At 48.6% G+C, this 18,536-nt stretch overlaps 1 protein-coding gene across 1 annotated transcript in view; it reads left to right on the top strand.

Annotated features, from left to right (window-relative positions):
• Nucleotides 1-1,079: 1,079 nt before the first annotated feature.
• SV2B (synaptic vesicle glycoprotein 2B) overlaps nt 1,080-18,536 on the top strand; it is a 188,643-nt gene continuing 171,186 nt past the window's right edge. The window contains exon 1 of the mRNA XM_086711486.1: nt 1,080-1,841. The gene's annotated coding sequence lies outside the window, so the exon portion shown is untranslated. The remainder of the gene's footprint in view (nt 1,842-18,536) is intronic.

Here is an 18,536-nt window from a genome sequence, read left to right as displayed (position 1 = left end):
GAATAGCGAGTTACATCTGGGTGATGAGTGGTTATTGCTTGGGAAGGAGCACAAAGAAAGCTCTGGATGCCAGAACTGTTCGATATCTTAATCTGGATGGGGGCTGAGCAGACACTACATGCCCGGTGGTCTTTGCAACAGCAGCAAACAAGAGATCATGCTTTCCTATAGCTTATGTTCTAGTTAGGAGGACAGACATTAGGCAGCTGACTTTAGTAATGTGTTGGGTGCTGTGGAGGAGGAAGTAGTTGGTGGCTGGGTTATTGCAGGGATGAGGGAAGAATTCCCCAAAGGACAGATTGTTCAGTTGAGAACCATTAGGCATTAGGGACAGGAGAGTGGGAGACAGAACATTCCAGGCAAGCCAGAACAGCATGTGCAAAGGCCTGGGGGTGACACCAAACGCGAGGCACGAAAATTTGGTATCACGGGAGTAGGGGGAAAGGATGGGGGTGGGGTGGGGGCGGGGTGGCTGGGCTGCGAGTGGCCTTGCCCTTTGGTGACTGAATGAGATGCGTTAGAAGAGTTTCAGCTTTTCTAAGGCCACTAGGAAACCAGTGCCTGGTTGTAGGTAAGAAAGAGCCAAGATCACATTTACATTTTAAGAAGTGAGTTTAGGAGGCTGAGCAGTGGGAGCTCCCGGGGTGATCCCAGTGAGGGATGCTGGGGCGGGCGGGGGGGGGGGGGGGCTGGAGCGGGGCGGGGACATAGGAGCTGGCCAGCTGCGCACTGACTGTAGAGCTAGTGACAACGGCGGGGGCGGGGGGTGGGGGGACCGAGGACCTCGTGATGGTGTCTTGTGCTGGGTGGGGAAGAGGAAGTAGTTCCGGACCCGCCAGCATTTCAGCACTAGTAGGAAAGGAAAGCAGTTCCAGACCCAGGGGGCCACAGGCCCCCTCTGGGCGATACGTTGTTTGATTTCACCTCCGAATTTCCAGTGTCATTTGGTTGCCTCTCCCTTCCTTCTAGAAGGAGCTTTGCTCCTGAAAAGAGCCTTTCACTGCAGGGTGAAGTCTTCTGTGCATGGATGGGGGGGGCGGGGGGGAGGGGGGTTGGAAGGAGGGAGACAGGTGGAGGGGGCCTGTTCGATGCAGCAAGCCCCCCCGCGTCTTGCTCCTTCTTCCCACTCGCCAAATAGGTTCTTCTCGGTTCCCCGATGAGGTAACAAGACAGAGCGGTTTAATTGCATCCATTATCTAAGATAGTTGGGCGATGAAATTAGCAGAGGATTCCCCTTGCCAGGAATTTGAGTCCGGTCCTCTGATGCGTCCTAGTTCGGAGTTGGTGAGAGGGCATCCAGAGTACACAGCGCCCCCTCGCTCCAGGCGGGGTGGAGAGAGCGAAGCGAGGTGACTCCCGGAATCGGTTGGCTACCAAACTCGGAACTCGAGGAATAAGAAGTTTGACATCTATCGGTCTGCAAATCCAGACAGCCTGGGGCCCCGGCGGCCCCCTTCCCAGCCAGCTTTCCCATTCACTCCGCCTGGAATCAGGAGGGATTTAGAAGCAGGGAGCTGCCTGCAGCGGATGCCGCTAATGCCCAGACCGAGAAAGCGGGTTAGGATCTGATCCCGCTGCACCGAGGAGCCCGGAGCCGCCCGCCCTCGGTTCTCGGAGTGGCGGGGGCGCGCTGCGTGCCGCGCCTGGGCAGGCGGCAGCGGCGGCGGCGGCGGCGTGGGCGCCGTGATGCAGGTGTGACAGCCGCGGACTCCTGCCTCCGCCGGGATCGCCCCAGCGCCGCGGTGGCCGGAGCTGCGGGGCCGAGCCGCCAGCGCGGACGCCGCTCCGCGCGCACCCGCACCCGCTCCCGCATCGCTCCGGCCCGCGGATTTCCCACCCAGGTAGGCGACGCCGTTTCTCGCTCGGGTGCTTGCAGACCCGGCCGGGCGCCGACCCCGCGCTGCAGGGGCCTCCCCCGCTCGCCTGCGGGGCCGCAACGTACCCGCTTGCTCCCTGCGAATGTTGTTGATAGTAAATGGCACCAAAGCCAGGGGAGAGTCTTGGAAAGCAGGCGCAGAGCGGCGAGGACTGCCGGCTGCCTGCGGCTGCGCGCTTCATTGAAGGTGGCATCCCCAAGGGCTGTTTTTTAAACGCGGTTTGAACTGTTAGCGCCACGCAGTTCTGCAACTTAGGCTACTGACATTTGCTAACTCCGTTTGCATAGGCTTCCCAGCCAGGGCGTTTCGTTTGAGTTCTCTTCCAAGCAGATGGGTTTTGCCTGGGGGTGGGGGGGCGGTCTGTTCCTAAAGAACGGAGGAAAAACCTGCTTACACCTGGTGGCTTGGGTTGGGGTCAGTCGGTGAGTGTGTGTCTCTGTATGTGGAGGGCGCCCCCCGCGGGCGTGGGAGCCGTTTCTTAGGGAGGCAGAGAGGATTTGTTTAGAGATGGATTTTAGCGCAAGGAAAAGAACATCATTTGTTCTGCAGGGACGGGTGAGCAAACGCGTTTAGCCAGGGAGGAGCGAGGCACAGCCGTTTCTTCCGCAGACGGGTGTTAGCTGTGTCTGCTGTCCAGGGTCCAGCAGGACTGCTGAGACCCGACCCTTGAACCAATTGCAGATGCAGTCTGGCTCCGTTTCAAGGTAACTTAACGTCGTTGTCTTGGGCTCTGCTAAGAGCAGCCGGGTGGGGTGGGGTGGGGTGCAAGGGGGTCCCTGCTTGTTTTCTTAAAGCCGGTTTGGGAGGTTAACGTGGGTGGCTTTGAGGTCCGAGGAGTGGCGATTGAGGGGCGCGAGAGGTGTGTGTCGCGGGGAGAACTGGGCATTGCGGCCAGCTCCGGGGTCGTTCTGCTGTACTGGACCTCTTCTATGTTTCTGCCTCCTGCCCTTTCCAGAAGAGGTGGTGGCTTGTCCTGCGGGCTCCACTCAATGCAGCAGGTCCGGTACAGGCTCATTCTGCATCTTTCTTGAGTCAGCAAATACTCATCCAGCACCTAGGATGTGTCAGAGGCTGGATTAGTCCTTGGGGATGCAGCGGTGAGGAAAACAAAGTCCACGTTCCCCAGAAGCTCATCACACCTGGTCAGGGAGAAACACCTGTAATAATGAAGTGTGGTGAGTTCAGTCATGCAGGTGGGAGAAAAGAGTGTCGGGCGCAGGGAGGAGGGAGGAATTAATTGTGCCAGTCGATTGTTTTGAAAACGAAGCGCTCACAGATGAGGCATGCCACGGAAGGATTTCCGCAGGGATTGTGTCCCTCTGTTTGGTCCCTTGGGCTGTGAGCGACCCACATCGCTCTCCCACCCCATCAACATCCTACCTACTGGGTGGGCAACTGGATGGGCAAGAGTTCTGCAAGTCACTTCAGGGCGGGCGCTTGTGCTGTATGCCCAGACCCAGCAGACACAAAACACAGAAGTGTGCACAATGCCCGTCAGGTTCTTCTTTTTTTTTTAAATTGATTGTTTTCCTAAACTCCAGGACCAACAAGGGTTTGAAGCAGTACTTCTCAAAGGCAAGGATTCTGGAAATTTCTGGGGGATTCTCAGAGCACATGAACTTCTGTCTTCTCCCCCCTTGTGTCCCTGACCTGTCTGTACTTGTGCCAGCCCAGTTCAAAAGGAAAAGTCTGACCTTGATTATGTCTCAATGGGTGGAAAGGAAAGGAAAAAGGAAGCTGTTATTACCAGCCTGCTCTCTGGGAGAGGAAAATCCAATTTAATGGATGTTTCTTCCTGCACAGAAGCTGCGGTGGGTGATGAGAAATGAGAGCTTTTGTGTGATGCGTGCTTGGCAGAGATGCGTATCACATGCGTTTGGAAATCCGAACCGTCATTAAGGTGTCTGAAAAGCAGGCTGGCCTCTGCAAGGCGCCTGGGCTTTGATGGGCAAACAGTCTTGGGCAAGTTACATAGCCTCTCTTTGAGCTTTGATCTTCTGATCTGTAACGTGGGGATAACAAGAGTTGTTACAATAGCTGCATAGTGGATGCTTAAAGAATATTTGTTCCTTGTTGAATAATTTTCAGACATAAATTGCTTGGCACTAAGTAAATGGTCAAGAAATTGCAGTTCATTTATTGAGTACCTACTAGGTGTCCAGAGACTGCTTTATGTGTGGGGAATGCAGAACTGAACTAGATGAAGCCCCTATCCTGAAAGAGCTTAGTGTGTGTGTGTGTGTGTGTGTGTGTGTGTGTGTGTGTGTGTCTGTGAGACAACAAATAACTAAGTAACTAGAAAGTGAATCAGCCAGTGATGCGTTCTAATGGAGAGGAATAAAGCAGGGTAAGAGGAATGAGGAGTTCTGCCACAGGGTGGGGTAAGGATGTTTTTTTTTTTTTTTTTAATGCAGCTGGGTCAGGGAAGGCTTTGCTGATAAATGACATTTGATCAGACCCCTGGGGAAGTGAGGGAGCGAGCCAGCCAGATGCAGAGACTAAGCATTCCGGGCAGAGCAACAGCACCTGCAAAAACCCTGAAATAGGAGAGAGATGTTTTCATAGGAAAATCAGAAAGGAGGCCAAGGAGGCTGTGGTTGAGTGAGTGCGGGGATCAGCAGTGGGACTTGAGGGGGTGGACGCAGCAAGGTCACTGGGATATTGCCTCTCATGATTTATATTTGTCACTAAGCTTCATGTCCCCAGCTCTTGTTTAAGGAATCGGCTGAGATCCTACACTCTATGTTTAGAAGGTATAGGTGCCTGTGGTCACTCAGAACATAAGCCGATGCAGCAAGCAGAGGTACAAATCTTTGCAAGGCAACCAGGGGCACAGGAATGAGGGAGGAGGGCAAAACAGTGTTCAGATATCTTTCCTCCAGATCGAGTATTTGAGTTTCTTTTGGAACCTTAATGTTATGTTTGTTTCTTCCTCTCTGCCCCCCCCCCCCCCCCACTGTAAAAGAAAGTGTCACCTTTACTAAACAGCCCTGCTTATGTTGCTCTTGCTAGTTATTATTTGTTTTCTTTGAGGACGATATAGTTTCTGTGGTTATGGAAGGTGTTAGAATTGATTGGAAGTAGACTCACCTGCACAGGATCATGGAATGCACTTGCCTAGTATCATTCGATGCATTTATTCGAAGCTTTTATCTTGTATGGTTAGTATGAAGACCACAGTTTGCTGCTCTGTCCCCTTGAGACTTAGTTCCTCTGCAGATTTGAGAGCTCCAACCACTGGTCTTGGTACAGTGGGGCTACTGCAAGGTGTCCCGTGGAGAGATGTCTGAGAATCTTGTCAAAGTCTCTGTGAAATAGGATATGATGTGGCTGGGTCCCCGTAAGAGTGACTGGCAGGGTGTCTCCCACGATACCTCAGAAGGTGACATTTACCTGGGTGAATTTCTCCCCTCTGAGGTCCGGCTTTTAGTTTTGCTGCCTTGCAAACCTCATCTGTCTCTCTGGGCCACATCACAGTGACCTTGCCCAATGGCATGCCAGTCTACTGATTTGAAACGGCTGAGACGCTGTGTGGCATGGCCAGCCCCCTCCTGATGTCTAAACCATAAGGAGGAAGTATCCCAATGAGCATGCACGCAGAGCAGAGCAGCTTAGATGCCTACCCTAGTAAGATCACACGTTTTAGGGCTGATGCTGCTAATGGGACTCCAGAAGAAACCTGCCCCAAAACAACCAGATAGTATTCTTCTCCCACGTCTATTGGTTGGCTGGGAAGTTTGCAGATCGGGCTTATGCCTGGTTTGGTGGGTTTGCTCATGCGATTTTGGTCTGCTGATGGAGTGGCCGAGGGCTAGCTGCTTTGGGATGGCCTCAGCCGGGGTGACTTGGCATGTTCACACAGTGGTGACAGGAATCCAAGAGAGAGTGGAAACTGGCATGATCTCTGGAGGCCTAATCTTATAGCTAGCACACTATCATTTCATCCTTTTCTATTGGCAGGATGTCATAAGGCCAGTGCAGAGTGAGGGAGCAGGGAATAGACTCCACTTCTTGGTGAGAGGAGCAACATAGTCACACTGGATACAGGGAAGGGAAGAATTAGGGATATTTTTGCCATCGACCTACTGCTACAGGGACCTTAATATTTAGAGTCCCCTGGCTAAGGCTCCTTTTCTCCTGAACTCTGCTTGAAAGGGCAATGCCTGCAACTTCCTCTTTTTCTTTTTCTCTGTGTTTCTGTGGCTGACCAACTTTAGACATATATACCTTTAGATAGTCATTCATTGGCCAGCCGTTTGTTGAGTGTTCTCTATGTGTCAGGCGTGTTACAGGCAGGGTATACAGCAATAAAAATACAACGTCCATCCTCGTGAAGCATTTACTCTAGCTGGGGGAGACAAATAATGTGGAAGTAAATAAGTAAATGTGTAATGCGGGACATCAAGCGGGGAAGGGAGGATGGGAAGCGTCAGGTTGAGTGGGAGTTGGGGACAGGGTTGAGTAGGTGGTGGGCATTTTATACAAAGTGGTCAAGGTGACATGAAGGAAGTGAAAGAGTGAGCCAGATGGGTATCTGGGGAAAGACTCTTTTAGGCAGAGGAAGCAATAAGTGCAAAGGCCCTGAGGCAACAAGGTGCTGGCATGTTCTGGGAAGAGCAAGGAGACTCATGTAGAAGGAACTGAGAGGGTGACCATGGTAAAAGCTGAGGTCAGAGAAGTAGCAGGGAGCTAGTAATACAAAGTCTTGTAGGGCCTTGTGTGGACTTTGGCTTTTTCTCTGAGCAAATGGGGAATCACTGGAGAATTTTGAGCACTGGTTTCCATGATCTGATTTATGTTTTACAATGATCCCTTGAGATTTAACCTTATAAGTGACTCTAGGGGTTCAAGAATGAAAACAGAGAGAGCATCCAGGAGGCTACTGTAGTTCTTCAGGCGAGAGAAGGTGGTGGTTTGGACCAAGGTGGAGAGTGGTGACTGTGAGAAGCGGTCAAATTTTGGATATATTTGATGATGGAGAAGACAGGGCTTGCTGATTGGTAGATTTAGGGTATGAGGGAAAGAAAGGAGTCAAGGATGACTCCACATATTTTTTGAAGTTTATTTATTTTGAGAGAGAGAGAAAGAGCAGGGGAGGGGCAGAGAGAGAGAGAGAGAGAGAGAGAGAGAGAGGGAGGGAGGGAGGGAGGGAGGGAGGGGGCATTCCAAATAGGCTCCTTGCCGTCAGTGCAGAGCCTGATATGGGGCTCAAACTCATGAACTGTGAGATCATGACCTGAGTGGAGATCAAGAGTCAGATGCTTAACCGACTGAGCCACCCAGCCACCCGACCACATATTTTGACTTCAGCAACTGTAAGAGGCCCTTTACTGAAATGGAGAAGGAACAGTTATGTGGTCAACTGGTTGTCCAATGGGAGATTTTAAGTAGACATTTGTATATGTGAGTTTAGAGTTGAAGGAAGGGGTTTGAGAAGGAGATGCAGATTTGAGTGTTGTTAGCATGTTATTTATTTGTCCCCTCAGCAAGCCAATTCATTGCTGTATCACCAGTGCCCAGAATATTGCCTGGCACATATTATGTGCTCAATGAATATTTACTGAATGAATGAATGGAACCATTTAATCACTGGAGGTGACTGCACATCCTTGCTTCAGTGGATCTTGAAGTGTAACTCTCTGAAGTTATTCCCTTTCTTTCCAAAGTCTCGTGGGAGCGTTATTGTGGATCTCGTGGACTAAAAACAGACTTTAAATACAAAGGCTCCAATTGCTTATATCTTACAGAAAGCAGTGTGTGGTGACAAGTAAGAAAAAGAAACAAATGGAAGCCAAAAAATAGCTCATACTTTCAAAAAAGGAGACAAGATCTTCCAGAGAGAGGTGGCTGAAATTCAGGGGTGTGATGTTCTTTGGTTATTATTGTACTGCTCTTAATTTAAGATTAAGCAGGAGCAGGGAAGAATCTTGAAAAAGGGAGCGATTTATTTAAATCAACTTTATGCCAAGTGAAAGAGTGTCACCAGCTCACTTGAAAAATCCCACATCTACAGCATCTTGCATAATGTGTTCCTGTTTATAAAAGGAGAGAAATAGGCAATGGTTTTATTGGAAAGGGGGGAGGGTGCTAAAATTCTCAAATTCTAAGTGCTATCCAGTTCCTCTCCATGGTGTGGCTGGATATGTGTGAGAGTGGGTTTTGTTCACCATGATATTGAGAGGGAGGGAATGAAAAAAAAAGGAGGTACTATAATTGAAAGTGGTTTCTTCTGCTTGTGTTTGTGTGTGTATGAGAGATAGGGAGAGATAGGGAGAGAGAGAGAGAGAGAGAGAGAGAGGCAATACTAGTGTGAGAAAAGGAATTGAAACCCAGCAGGACATAAGAGAAAGGTAGTAAGTTGGCCTCCATTTTGATGTGTGGGCAATAAGCCTGACCACGTGGGGCATAGGATAGAGCAGTGGGGTTTGGAATCAGACAGAAGTTGGTTTGAACTCAAGTTTCCTTACTTTCTGTGTAAACTTGAGCAAGTTATTTAATTTCTCTGAGCCTTGACTTTCTCAACTGTAAGATGATGATGATGATGGTGGTGATGATGTTGATGATGTTGATGATGGTGATGGTGTTGATGGTGGTGATGATTTTGATGATGATGATGGTGATGGTGGTGATGGTGGTGATGGTGTTGATGTTGATGGTGGTGATGAAGTTGTTGGTGATGGTGGTCATGATGGTGGTGATGATGGTGGTGGTGGTGGTGATGATAATGATGGTGACAGTGATGGTAATAACATCGAAGTGCTGTGCAGTTCCTTTCATGCTCCTGGACTTGGAATGATGTTGGTTAAAGTGTTGATTATGTGATCACCATACCTTTAAGTTTCTGAAGGACTTAAGGATTCTGTGTGAAGAGAGAATTGAGAATCTGTCATTTACTGTTGCCAGTGCTATTGAGAAAATGATTTGCATGGCGTTCATGATGTTAAAAATAAGACAAGTGGATAATAATCAGCCTTATGGGCTGGAGATTTCCAAGTGCCTCAGAAGGAAACCAACCTTCTATTCTCTGCAGTAAACCAATCCCACTAGCTCAGCTTGGCAATATCCCAGAGTTTGTTGGAATTCTATGATGCAAATTTCTGAGTCCCTTGGATTATGTAGATGCAGAAACTTTCCTATCATATGCCTCCGGGCATTGCTCTCACAAAATCTACCCTGTGGTGTCTTCTGCTGGAAAAATCTGCTGTTATCTCTGCTCCAGGCCCATAATAGGCTTGTACTAGATATTTATTTGATACATGAGTGAGTAAATACTGTTGTGGTTGTTCTATTAGTTGAATTTCTTCCTGGTGATTCTTCACTGGCCTAGGCAAGAAATGAGAGCATATGTGACAGTAATGAGCTAAGTTTTCGGCACCTAGTAGGTACTCAGCAGCTAATGGTGTCTCCTTCCCCAACCTCTGTGCCTTTGCTGCTATTCTGGCCTCTTCTAGATCAAAGATCATACACTCAACTTTCCCTTGGAACTGTCGGATACATCAGCAGCAAAGGTCAAAGCTCCTCTGCTGTCCTGACTATTGATTACCACTCACCCAACAGTGTCCCCTGCTCCAGGAGGGAAGATCCACATCATGATTCCCTCCACACAGAAAGAAGTCCTATCAGATCTTCCTGTTTTCTGTAAAAATTCCTGCTCCATTCATTTCCTGTTCCCTTCAGTCTTTAGAGCTTGCTTCTGTCTTGGGTGGCAGGGGAGAGAGTAGCTTTAACTTTTTTTCTCCCAAAAGGCAGCTAAAAATTCTTCCCTAGCTGGTGACTGCAGAACCCTTCAGAAATAGAATTGAGCTGCACTACTTTTAGGATTTCGATCATGTAGGCCACAGCCTTTCTCCCTGTTCCATTTTATAGATGGGACACCTGAGGCCCAGCGAAAAGAAATCACAGAGAAAAGTACCCTTGGAGACGTGGAGGACCAACCTCCTTTCCTTCTCATCCAGCTCTGCGTAGATGCGACAGAAGGTCATTTTGCCAGACCTGCAGAGCCTTTTTGAACCACAGACGTCAGAGTCTGGAAGGTGGCTGCTTAAGCTGGGGGCGCGGTGCCATTATCTGCTTCCATGCCAGCCCCAGATGACACATCTATTTTCAGGAGCTCCGGGCTCCTAAAACTCACCTAAGCAGGCAATAGGTGTCAGTTTTCAAGACAGAAACATGCAAATGAATACCTGTCTGTGGATAAATGGGCCATCATTACTCTCAAGTGCACAGGCTTTGTTGCAATGAATATTTGATGGGCATTTTCCTTTTAGGTCCGGAGCAATTCCAAGCCAGTGGAAGGATTCACTTGAACTACCGGGTCCTAGCGTTGCAGAGCTGAAGGGACCTCAGAATGCAGGAATCTCAACTCCTTGGGATGCACTCATTGCTCGTTGTAGGGGTAGGAGAGGAAGTCTTCCTTCTAGGAAAGGGGGAGCTGAGTCTGGAGAAGGAAATGACGTATCTAAGGTCCTGTAGTAAGTCACCAATGGCAAGAGGATCAGAGGCCAATCAGGCTTGTAGCAACAAAAGTTAACTTGAGGATAGGGACTGAGAGGGACTGGAAAAATGGGGCCTGGGTTCCCTTCATTGTTATGCTTAGAAATCCTCTGAATCAGCATGACTAGTTTTCCTGGCCAGGAAAGAGCCTGGTTAGACCCCTCAGTGCTTTCCTCTGAGAAGTCCTTGGGGATTTCTCCTGCCAGGCTCCAAAGCCCAGACCTTGCTCTCGCCTTGCCTGTGGCCCCTGCTCTCTTGCCATATGCAGAATGTGACCATGGCTTCTGATCCGATCTGGGGTGCAGCAGATGGCACAGAGAGAGGAATGGAGCTCAGCTGGCATGTGGGTGGCTCTGAGAGAGAGGAAACAGCCTTGTGGGGCAGAGAGTGCTGGGCCCCGGGACTGGGCTGGAGAGCTCACGGCAAAGACTGGAGCTCCTGACCTTGGCCCAGGAGGGCTCCAGGGACTCAGTTCCACTCCTACCGTCACGATGAATAATGAACATCTCCCACCCATGCTTGCTTAAATGCCCATGGGTTAAATACAGTCACTTGAATTTTTTTTTGAAGCAAAACATAACAATTAATCATTAAGGAAAGGAAAGCCATAGGAGAGGAATGTTAAAGATGAAAGATGAGCTCCGGTGGAATTGTCAGAAGCAATATGGAAGCAGGGGGTGAGGCTGAGCCAAGTCTTCTTGCTGCCCACAACGGAGGACTTATTTTTCCTTCCTTGGGTTGTGCTGGCCAGTCTCTGGCACAGAAGCTGTGATGGGCTCCAGCCCTCACATCACTAGATTGGTGGCCTCCTGTTTCCACAGAGGTTCAGGGTGTGGGACCTGGGGGCACCACGCAGCATGGTTTCAGCCCATCTCCTGGAGACAAGGACAGCCTCTTCTGGTCGACTTGATCTTCTCATCGGTTCCTCAATTCTTGAGCTCCTTTGAGACTATAGAAGGCAAAGAACCCCAGAGCCAGTGTGCCTGGGTCCCCAGCCTGGCTCTGCTTCTTATGAATGTGGGAACTTGGGCAGGTCATTTAACAGCTCTGTGCCTCAGTCTCCAAATCAGTAAAATGGGAATGATGATAGTGTTTCCTGCTCTGTAGAGTTATGGGGAAGAAGACATGAGTTGACTTGCACCAGGAGCTCAGAATAGCGCCTGCCTCCTAGGGGAACATTCACTGGGGGCAGATAGTATAAATGCCACATCCTGAATCCAAGGACTGGCTGAAGTCCCTTTATGGCAGCTGCCATTCCAGTCTGAGTCTGTCATCCCACATTCGAGGGAGCATGCTCAGGGTTCTGTCCCCTCTGCTCTCACCTTGGAGAGACAAGGGAGTGCTTAGGGCTTGCTTATAAATCTGTTGTATTCTCATTTTATAGATAAAGAAATGCAAACAACAGAGAAGTGTAGCAAACAATTTCATATGAGGTGCCGGGAACACGTATGCATTAGATGCTCTTTCTCTGGGAGCTTCCTCGAGCAGTCCGATCATGTAACACTAATGATTATTATCACGCAGCCTTGATCTCATTGGATTTTCACGATCTCTATGAAGTGGGGGCTTATTGTCTCCATTTCATGGTGGAGGTTCAGACACCTGTTCAAACTGAGGTTCAGACAAGTTAAATAATTTGGCCAAAGTGTAGCATCTGCTAAAGGGCAGAGTGGATTCTAATGCAAAGCTGCTTCCTGCTCTAGAATAATGTTCTCTGCACTGTGCTGTGGTCCAGGAAGGCTTGTTAGGTGTGGCTCTGGGCCTCTACCCACCACCTTGACTTAGCCTCCCCTGCTTTTCCTGCTACACCCCCCCCCCCATCTTCTAAAGGGGATTTGCAAACATCTGGCTAGTGCCACGTGGGCTTAAACCAGGCATTGGATCCAATCGTCTTCCCTGCCTCTGGAGCTGGTTTCCTATACTGATGTCCATCTGCCCTACCTGTAGGCTTGTTCTCAGGGTCAGTACTCACCTGTGGCTGGAGATGTTTAACTTCTAAAAGGGTCAGACTTCAAGGGTCCTTGAGGGATAATGGTCCCTAACTCAGTGCTCCGTAGCTCATAACTGAGTTTCTTCTATAACTTTAAGACCAACTTCCTGTTTTCCCCAAAGATGCTTTGAGAGAACTCTGCTTATGTTCCTCTGCATAATCTGACTTCATTTATTCTGGACCGTAGGGTTGGGTTTGGACCCACACCCAAACCACGGTCTTCCGCAGATCTCTATTCAGCCACTGCTATGTTCCAGGCTTTGTCTCTTACACTTTTCTCTTATTGGAAGAGTTCGTGTCTTTTCTCTCTAGAATCTTTCCCCTCTGGAAGCAGGGGTCTTTGATTTTTGCCTGAGGTGCACCGGGTGCCTATGCAAATAAACCCCAGGGCCTTGCCACTCAAAGTATGGGCCCTGAACCGTTAGCATCAGTATCTCTTGGAGCTTGTTAGAAATGTAGAATTTCAGGCCCCACCCCAGACCTGCTGAATGAGAACCTGCATTTTGACAAGATCCCCAGGTGATTTTTCTGCACGGGTCAAAACATCTCCATACCGTTTCTTCCCCCTACTTCAGAGCTCACGTGGTCACATACACTTGGCCCCCTGCTTCTGGCTCCTCAGGGAAGCAGGGCCATGACTTGGCCGGGGCCGAGCTGCCTCTCTTGTCCTGGTCCTACAAGGGCTGCAGTGCCTGGGCTCTACCATCGGGGAGCTCATTAATTGATAACTAGAGCACAACGTAAGAAGGTGATATCACAGAGATATATCCTGAGTGAATGCTTGTAGTATCACAAACTCTAAGAAGTTGCTGTTACTGTCTGAGGAAAGAAGACTGGGGGCCAGGAAAAGCTATTGGATTGGGTGATGGGGTATTGCTTCATTGGGCCCTGAAGGATGGGTAGGAGTTTTCCAGGTGGGTGGTGGGGAGGAGAAGGGGATTCCTGATAGCAAACGTAGCTTGGAGAGTAGCATATAGATCTGCAAATGTTCGGCTGATTTGGGCAATAGGTAGGTGTGGCCGGGGTGTGGGGTGTGAGGTGGTTTTGGTCAGGGGTGAAAGTCGAGGAGAGGGGGATGGGGAAGAGAAATTTGTTGGAAAGTGGTGCGAACACTTAGTGGAATCTCTTGGGGGGGGGGGTGGCTAAAGGTTATCATCAGATGTGCCAAGGAGAAAAAAGCTCAGGAACCACTGAGATGCATAGAGGAGCTGATTGTCTTGGCTCCTTGAAATGGTCCTGTAAATAAGGAGATAACTGCTTGCTGTTCTGTGCTGCAGCCACAAGGCCTGGCTGTGTGTGAATTGAGCGGATCAGAAGTCCGATATGGCCTCCATCATACACATCCATCCAATTAGAGAAACGACAGCTTTGGAAATTGATGTCTGTGAGATGCTTTCAGGTGCAGAAAGACCTAAGAGACCACGGATAACATTTAAGAAGTACAAAAAAGTCCTTAGACCGTAGTTGCCCAGAACAAATGGAGCAGAAAGTTCTGTGTCCTGTATTTGACAGAGCCTGAGCCACTATTTCTCAGGCCGTTGCCTGGATTACATGATTCCAATCCATAACTGCTCCAAGAGTTACTAATTAGGGGGTTTCCCCTCCTTTCCCCTTCCGGCCACCATTTTGGATGTATTAGAACCACACAACTGGAAAACTGGGAAAAGGGAAAGCCACCTATAATCCCATCATCTAAGTGAGTATGTTGAGTTGTATACAGTTTTTGGAGCCTGTGGCAGAGACTGGCAAGCTCTTCATCAAAACAAAAACAAAAACAAAAACAAAAACAAAAAAAACCCCACCAAAAAACCCGTTTCCTCCTCTTCCGGTGCATGTGGACTACATCTCCCAGCCTCCTTTGCGAGTGGGTGTGGCCATGTGACCAGTCCCTGGCGGCTGAACCTCCATGTGCTCCTCCAGGTCCTTTTCCCATCCGCTGGCTGGTCCTGCTTGGGGCTGTCTCATGTGCAAGAAATAAACCTTGTCTATATTAAAATACCGACTGACACCCTACCTTCACCAATACAGAGCCTGAAATTGTAATTAGCCTTTTTTTCAGAAGCTTATGGGAACACATTGTCAACAGTCAAGAAGAGTGTTTCTTGGCAACATGAAAATTAACAAGTTGGCCCTGGGTTGACCGTTGGGTTGCCTGTTTTTAAGGAGCTCCTTCAGTGCAGAGGAGGGTGTGGGGTTAAACATCAGCCTTCCCTCTGGTGACTATTCCAGGAGCGTATACACTCTGAAAAGTCTAAAGTTCAATATTTTCCCCTTCCTTCTCTCATTGTTTCTGACTTGTACAATACTGATGGGGCTATCTTGTAGAATCCATTAAAAGACATTTTTTTTTAAGCTTATTTATTCACTTTGAGAGAGGGGGAGAGAGAATCCTAAGCAGGCTTTGCACTGTCAGCACAAAGCCTGATGTGGGGCTCGAACTCATGAACAGTGAAATCATGACCTGAGCTGAAGTTGGATGCTTAACTGACTGAGCCACCCAGGCTCCCCTAGAATCCATTTTTTAAAAAAATGTTTATTTTTGAGAGAGAGGGAGGGAGGGAGGGGCAGAGAGAGAGGGAGACACAGACTCCAAAGCAGGCTCCAGCTTCTGAGCTGTCAGCACAGAGCTGACACAGGGCTCGAAACCATGAGCCATGAGATCATGACCTGAGCTGAAGTAGGACACTTAACTGACTGAGCCACCCAGGTGCCCAAAATCAATTTTTTAAAAAGAGTTTATTTTTATAGAGGAGTTTTAGGTTCACAGCAAAGTTGAGTGGAAGTGACAGGGAATTTCCACGGTCTTCTGCCTCTACCCATGCAGAGCATCCATGGTTATCAGCCTCCCCCAACCCCGCCCCTCCCCCAGTGGTGCACGTGTTATAGCTAACTGATGAGCCTGCATTCACACATCATAATCCCCTGAAACCCGTAGTTTACCTAAAGATTCATTCTTGGTGTGGTACATTTTATGTCCTGTATAATTTAATACATGTTTATTAATTTATTTTTATTTTTGAGAGAGAGAGCGAGCACGTGCATGCACGAGCAGGGAGGGGAAGAGAGAGAATCCCAAGCAGGCTCCAGGCTGTCAGTGCAGAACCTGACTGGGGCTCAATCCCACAAACTGCAAGTTCGCGTCCTGAGCCGAAATCAGGAGTCAGACGCTTAACTGACTGAGCCACCCGGGTGCCCCTGTCGCATATAATTTTTAAGCCAAGAGGCTTGCTCTGATACTTAAAGGTTGTATAATTTGGGGTAGGTTGTTTAACTTTTCAGAGCCTCAGTGTCATCATCTGTGAAATGGTGACAATAAGATCTACTTTCTGGTGTTATGGAGAGGCATTTATCAAGGAGATGATGGTGCTTAGCAGAATACATGGTACTCAGTAGGTGCTTCCCCACTTGACAGGAGACTTCTTGAGAGCTGGGACCGTGTCATCTTCTCTATCACCATAGCTCTGGTGTTTAACACTGCCCCTGGCACACAGCAGGTGCTCAAACTTACTTACCAAGCTCAGAGCACCTTAAAGAAAACTGCATATGTTGAAGGGGACTTGCTGTGACCCTGGATTGCAGAATTAAGAAAGGTATGAGAGGAAGGTGGAGAAGGTATAACACCTTGACCGTGGGGTGCAGGGGGGTTAATCTATCAGCTTCCGCAAAAGGTTCGAGAACGAGAATTTGTTCTTCCCATTTCTGGCATATACACTTGGGATTGCTCTATATTTGGATGATGACTCTCTCGTTTGAGGGTTAATCCTCTTTGTCCGAGTCATCCAGCTGGGGGATTAACTGCTTTAAACTCCAAGCCTCACTGGCCCAGACAATGGGAGCTTTATGTTGCCAAGAGCTAGGGCTTCGAGGGGTCAATTTCTGTTGACCCAGCACACAAGGGTCCTTTGTGGTTATTTGATCCCAGCCCCTTAATGCTATGGAGGGAGAGACTGAGGCCCTGACAGGGGAAGTAACTTATTATTTCCTGTAGTAAATGTGTGATCACAACCCCAATTTCCAGCTTGGAGATCTCGCCTCAGTTCTGTGCTTGTCTCCAGTGAAGGGTTCAGGAAAAGGAGCTTAGCTGAAAGAGTCAAACTGTGGATCAGTGGGAGAGCTCTGTCTGGTGCTGATGTAAATTCCATATTGTTCTGGGGAAGTCTCCAGTCTGTCTGTGGAAAGTCCAGCCTGCTTCCTTATTGATAGGTGGACTATTTAGAAACACCTCCGTGGGGCTGGGTTCCCCAACCATTGTCTGGCTTTGGGTGCTCTGCCCAAGATTCCCATTCTGAAAGATATCTGCCTGGTCCACACCCAAGGGTACCGTCACTATAAGTTGCATATCGGGTGGGAGGGTGGTTCTCAGAGGAAAACTGAGGACTATCACTAAAGGGGACATGGCTGCTGGACAGGCAGACCCCACAGTTGGCCACCACACACCCTGGGCTGGCTTCTCTTGCTGAAATAAGGAATCCTAAGTATTAGCTTTGTTGGCGAGTGTCAAAGACTTTGGCTGTATTTCCGTCTTTCCTTCCTTTTCAAATGGTTTCCAGTTTCCATAACCATGTCCTTGCTTGCCCCAACCTTGCATTATAAGAATTAAAATAAGCAAAACTCAAAGATGGATTCCCTCTCCCCCTTAAATCCCACTTACATTGATTTCTCCAGCAAACATTTACTGACTGCCCACTGAGCTAGGCACTGGGGTTAGTGATGGGCAAGCAAGACATGAGCCTTGCCCTCTGAGCTGCTAGCTCATCTATTACTTGAAGACCCATAAGGACCATTGCTGCCCATTGGGGGTACTGAGTTTGCTTAAAGAAAGTGCATTGTTGAGTCACTCTGATGACGAGTTGTTCTGTCAAAGATTGTGACTTTGCATTCTTTTGTGCATAGAAAATCTTGGAAGATGATGAGTAAAAAACAATCTGTCTTGGGACCCAACCAAACTGCCTGCCGCTCCGAAGCTGGGAGAGAGTGGGTGGCCTGCTTTCTGCTGCTGCTGTCTGCAGGCTGTGAATGAGAGCTGGCACCCTGGACTTCTTTGTTGTTGGGTGCTGGCGTTTGAACACCGGACAGCCTATCGCCTGGCTATTATCAGGCTATTTGTATAATCCCGGCAGCTGGTAGTTGTGTAATAATTTTCAAAGGAAAAAAGCCCCAAGATGTTTGCCTAGAGAGAGAATGAAAACAGGCAGAGAATGAGGAGGCGTGTCGCTCAATCCCGTGCAGAACGTGGGATGGCTGCATTTCACAAAGGCAGGATTGTTCCTTGGTTAGAATTCCCTGTGGGACTTCCCCTCCTCAAAGTTCAGGAAAGGGTCATGCATTCTGGCAGGGAAGCCAGTCTCATTCTCTTTGCACGCACTGACAGAACTAGAAAAAGTGCCTTGGCCCTGGGGATCTGGTCAGACCTGTGCTGATAGGGAGCTCACAAGGAGCCATTGTGGCTTAGAGCCCAAGGTCAGCACCAGAGTACAGACTTGAAAGTGCACAGAGCTACGTTTCTCTTTCTGTTTTCTGTTCCATAGCAGTTAGAGTGTAGGCTCTGGACTCAGATTACTAGGTTTGAAGCTCATCTCCTTTACTTATAAAGTGTGCTTAACTGCTCTGTACCTCACTTTCCTTATTTGTAAGACAAGGGCAATATTAATAGTGCTCTATCTCATACAGTTGTTAAGAGAATTAAATGAGATAGTACAGTGCTCAGCATGATGTTGGGTGTAGAGCAAGTATATTAGTCAGCTATTACTGCATAATGATTACTGCATAATGATAATGCTGCATAACAGACATCTCCAGATATCTCAGTGGTTCACACAACAAACATTATCTATCTCACTTATGAGCTGGCTTGTCAGCTGGGGTGGGTCTCCACACTGCAGGTCAGGTTCAATCCAGCTGTCAGGATGCTACTGTTAGCTACTAGGGACATGTTGTTCTCATGGCAAATGGTAAAAGGACATTAGATGCACATTTAAAGCCTCTGTGCACGTCATGTTTGCTAACATTTCATTGGCCAAAGTATATCACATGGCCAAGCCCAACATCAATGAACTGGGAGAGTACACTTCTCCTCTTACAGTGGAAAATACTGTATTGTTACATGGCTAAGAACGTGGATCATGATTACATGGAGGAGAAGCATCAGGAATGATGATTTGTGTACCAACGCAAGT

This window comes from Puma concolor, chromosome B3 (assembly GCF_028749965.1).
Source record: "Puma concolor isolate L17-30 chromosome B3, mPumCon1.1.hap2, whole genome shotgun sequence".
Taxonomy (NCBI): domain Eukaryota; kingdom Metazoa; phylum Chordata; class Mammalia; order Carnivora; family Felidae; genus Puma; species Puma concolor.
Note: the sequence above shows the minus strand (reverse complement) of the source record. Positions and strands in the feature narration are given on the sequence as shown.